This window comes from Chinchilla lanigera, unplaced genomic scaffold, assembly GCF_000276665.1.
Source record: "Chinchilla lanigera isolate Chin_1 unplaced genomic scaffold, ChiLan1.0 scaffold00061, whole genome shotgun sequence".
Classification (NCBI taxonomy): domain Eukaryota; kingdom Metazoa; phylum Chordata; class Mammalia; order Rodentia; family Chinchillidae; genus Chinchilla; species Chinchilla lanigera.
Window position 1 is genome coordinate 2,691,495 of NW_004955462.1, and position 5,170 is coordinate 2,696,664.

The window sequence follows — 5,170 nt, forward strand, 5'->3', positions numbered from 1 at the left end:
GTTCTTGATGATTTGCTGCATTCTGTGTGCTAGTATTTTATTGAGAATTTTTTTCTTTAGGGAGATTGGTCTGCAGTTCTCTTTTTTGGTTGGGGCTTTCTCTGGTTATTGTATTAGGGTAACACTTGCCTCCAGGAATGAGTTAGGGAGAATTCTTTCCCTTTCAATTTATTTTCTTTCTTTCTTTCTTTCTTTCTTTTTTTTTTCTGGTACCAGGAATTGAACTCACGACCTTGCACTTGCCAGGCAGGCACTGTGCCACTGAGCTAAATCCCCAGCCCCTTCCCTTTCAATTTCATTGAAGAGTTTGAGAAGAATTGACATTAAATCTTCTATAAATTTCCTGAGAATTCAACTGCGAATCCATCAGGACCTGGGCTTTTCTTTGTTGGTAAGTATTTTATTACATTTTCAATTCCTCTGGCTGATATTGAGTTATTCAGAATTTTTATACCTTCTTGATTCAGCTTTGATAATTCATATGTATCTAGGAATCTGTCCATTTCCTCTGTGTTTCCCATCCTATGAAAGTAAAGATTTTCAAAGTAGGTATTGATGATCGTCCGAATTTCTACAGGATCTGTGGTGATTTCATCCTTTTCATTCCTTATTGCATGAGTTTGAGTTTTTTCTTTCATTTTTTGATGAGGTTGGCTGGAGATTTATCAGTTTTATTTATTCTTTCAAAGAACCAACTCCTTGATTCATTAATTCTTTGTATTATTTTCTTAGTCTCTAGTGCATTAATTTCTGCTCTGATCTTCATAATTTCCTGCCTTCTTTGGGTTTTGGGCTTGACTTGCTTTTCTTTTTCTAGGAGCTTGAGGTGCATCATAAGATTGTTTATTTGTGCTTGTCCTATTTTCCTGATGTGGGAATTCACTGCTATAAATTTCCCTCTGAGGACTGCTTTCATTGCATCCTCAGGTTCCTGTAAGTTGTATCTGCATTTTGATTTGATTGTAAATATTGTTTAATTTCTTCTTCAATTTCATCTGCAACCCATTGGTTGTTCAGGGGGGGTGTTCTTTAATTTCCATGTGTTGATGGAGTTTTTGCAATTTCTTTTGCCATTAATTTCTAATTTCATTGCACTATGGTCAGATAGTATGCCTGAGATAATTTCAATTCCTTTGCATTTACTTAAACATGTTCTATGGGCTAGTATATTGTCTATTTTAGAGTATTCAGCTGAGAATAATGTGTATTCTGATGTTGGGTGGAACACTCTGTACAGGTATACTAAGTCCATTTGTTCACAAGTTTGGTTTAGTTCTGTTATTTCTTTGGTGATTTTTTATCTAGTTTATCTATTTCTTTGTGACAATGGGATGTTAAAGTCCCCTGTTATGATTGTGCTACTACTTATTTAATTTTTCACATCTGTTGAAATTTGTCTTATATAGTTTGGTGCTCCTATATTTGGTGCATAGATATTTATGATTGTTATCTCTTCCTCTTGCAGTTTTCCCATAACAAGTATGTAGTGACCTTCTTTATCTCTTTTGATCACTCCTGGTATGAAGTTCACATTGTGTGCAAACAGAATAGCTACCCCCGTTTTTTTCTGAGTTCCTGTTGCATGGAATATTGTTTTTCCATCCTCTGACTTAGTCTATGAATTTCCCTTTGAGTTAAATGTGTTTCTTGTATACAACTTATTGTGGATTTTGTTTCTTGATCCACTCTGCTAGTCTGCTTCTTTTGACTGGTGAATTGAAATCATTTACATTAATGATTATAACTGATATGTATTGGCTTACCTTTGTCATGTTATTGTCATGCTGTTGGTTCCCTACTTCTCCACTCTGTTTAATTGCTTACTTTGCTTGGTGGTCCCATGCTATTGTTGTTCTTGAAATTGTGCTCATTTTTATCTCTTTCTAGAATATCTTTTAGTACTCTTCGTAGGGTTGGTTTGGTGCTCATGAATTTCTTTAGTTGCTCCTTATCATGGAAATATTTTATTTCTCCATTAATTCTGAGGGATAGATTTACAGGGGTACATCAATCTGGGTTGGAAGTTTTTTTTCTTTCAGGACCTGAAATACTTCACTCTCAGCTCTTCTTGACTTCATGGCTTGTGTTGAGAAATCTGCCATGATTCTGATTGGCTTTCCTTTATATGTGATCTGTTTCTTTTTTTCTAACAGATTTTAATATTCTGTTCTTTTGCTGAATTTCTGGGATCTTGAGCACTGTATGTCTGGGTGTAGATTTATTTTGGTTATGGCTAAATGGAGTTCTATATACCTCACTTAACTGTATGTCTGATTCTTCTTCCATGCTTGGGAAATTTTCTGCTATTACTTCTGCAAATAGTCTTTTTATGTCATTTGTGTTGACTCTTGCTGTTTTGTTGACACCTATTAATTTTACATTGTTTTTCTTTGCATCATCTTGCAACTGTTAAATTGCTATTTCCTGTTTCCTTGGTATATTTAAGAGATTTTTCCCATCATGATCACTAGCTGCAATGCTGTCTTCAAGGTCTGAAAGACTATCCTCAGCTTCATTCAAGCAGTTTTGCCAACTTTTGATGGAATTTTTAATTTCCAGGACATCTGTTTGAATCTGTTTCATGCATTCTAATTCTTTCCTATATTGTTCATTCAAGGTTTCCATCATTTCCCTATGCTCCTCTATTTTTTATCTATGTCTTTAGATGTGCTGAGCAGTCCTTTCATTATTGTTGTCATTCCTTTTTTTACCTGAGTGATTATTTCTGATCCGATTTCTTCTATGGCCTGATGGAGTTGTATCTCTACTTCAATTCCTCTCATTTCAGAAATTTCAGGTGTGTGACTTCCAAACTCTTCTGTGTGAATGTCTCCTGGACTTGTTCTTGGTAGGGTAGAGGTCTGAGGTTGCATTTTGATCATTCGTTTTGTCATTTTCAAAGATCTGGAAGTTCCCTGGGGCTCAGCCTGTGATGGGGTGGGAATGGTGTGGGCAAGGCTCCCGAAGCTCCCCCGTGCTCAGTATGGCTCCTGTGAGCTACATGGTTTCCCCCAATTCTGTTTCAGGGTGGGGCAGGGTCACTGACACTCTGGAAGCTGTCCAGGGGGTGGAGGAGTGGGGCATCATCACTGAAGCTCCTGAAGCTGTCAGCAGCTCAGCTTGACTCCCCCAGATTTTTTTTGAGACAAATTAATTTTAAAGTTAGTGTAGAAATAAAACAGGCCAACAATTATCCCTTGAAGAAAAGAAAAGTGGGTAGTCCTGGTGTTAGAAGTATCAAGACTTACTAAAAAAAAATTATACAACATTAAATCAATGCTCTGTTGCTATACCAACCAGGAGGAGAACAGAACAGAGAGAACCCAGAGACAGAGCCTTGGGCACACAGACATTGATTCTTGACAAAAAGTACCTTTGCAGATGAGTGGGGAAAAGACACCTTGTTCAGTAAATGGCCCTGGAACAACTAGGTTTTTATGAGGAAGGAAAAGGGAACTTGATCCATACCTCAGGCCATGTGTGATAGTCCATCTCAGAGAGTTTGTAAATTTACCTGTAAATGGCAAAGCAAAAAAGCTCTTGGAATAAAATGCAGAAAACTATCTTCAGGATACTTCTCTCATGTTACATTTTATTCTTTTTTTTACAGGTACAAATTCTCTATGATCAATGAGATTGTTATAGCTAAAATGTACCAATAAAGTCTGATTTAAAAAGTCACTGGTTATACCAATATGTTGAAGAATTCCCATAATATTTTTTCCTAATAGTATCACTTGTCACAAATCAGTTGGTTGTAGATGCATGGGTGTATTTCTAGAGTCTTCATTCTATGCCATTGGTTTATGTGTCATTTTTTTGTCTTTACCAAGCAGTCTTCATTACTAGAACCCTATAGTAGGTCTTGAGGTTGGGTGTTGTGATGTCTCTAGCATTGTCTTTCTTTGTTTGAGATTGGTGTTTATTCAGAGTCTGGTACTTTCATATGAATTTCTGGAGGTTTTTTTTTTTTTTTTTTTTTTTTTTTGGTAGTACTGTGATGGATGTCACTGGTGTTTTGATGAGGATTAAATTGAATCTGAAAGTCACTTTAGGCGATATGAACATTTTAACAATTTTAAGTTTCCAAAAGACAGCAAGAGCGTTCAATAATAACAAGAATGTTCAACACTCCACTTTCATTCATGGACAAATCAGCCAGACTCTAATCCCAGCTCTTGAGAGGCTGAGGCAGGAGGATTGAAAGTTTTAGGCCAGCCTGGGCTGCAAAGTGAGTTCAAGTGCAGCCTGAACTGCATGGTAAAATCCCATAGATCACATCTGGGTGTTGTTATTCATGTTTTTGCTTCTCTGCACCAGTAACTCCATTTTCCCGTGCTGGAAACTTATTGAAAAAGGTAATGAGTTGTTCTATAAATGGACTTTTCAGATGGTTTCCTTTCCTGTGAACTTCAGATCCCTCTCTTTCAGATGGAATACTTCTTCACACTGTCAGAGATGACCGGATTCAGGGTTTTCTCACGTTAGGAGTGCAGAATCCTGTATGATATGTAAAGATATCTGGAACCAGGTGTGGTGGAGCACGTCTGTAATCCCAGCACTTGACAGGCTGAGGCAGAAGGATCATTGCGAGTCTGAGACCAGCCTGGGCTACAAAGTGAGCTCAAGGCCAGCCTGAACTGCACAGCAAGACCCTGTTCTGTGGCTCCGTGTGTCTGTTGATATTGGAGGAGCAGTAGAGACTTGAGGTGATGCTGGCAGCCTTGTGGTCACGGCTGTTTTGTGGCTCTGTGTCTGTGCTGGTGCTGGAGGAGCCGTGGAGACCCGAGGTGCTGTTGGAACTCTTGTGGTTGTGGCTGGAGCTCCACCCAAGGATCTCTGTGGGACCTCCAAAATGATACAGGAAAATAAAAACTCCCAACCTGAGCAGTGTCGGGGATGAGTTTGTGTTCTCTAAAATCGAAGAATGAATTTTAGGAACAACAGAGGTTAAGAGCAGAATATATTTATTGAGGAAAAGAAAGCTTCTTTCCAAGAGGGAGACAGAAGGGGAGCCCAAGGGGGTCCCCCTACATTTTATTCTTTTACCTGAAAGTTGTAACATTCATTCATTTATTTGTTTGTTTGTTTATTTTTATTAGTGCATGTCAGCAGTACATGCAGTTTACAATCATCTTGGGGAGTAGATACATATACATAATGCAGCTTG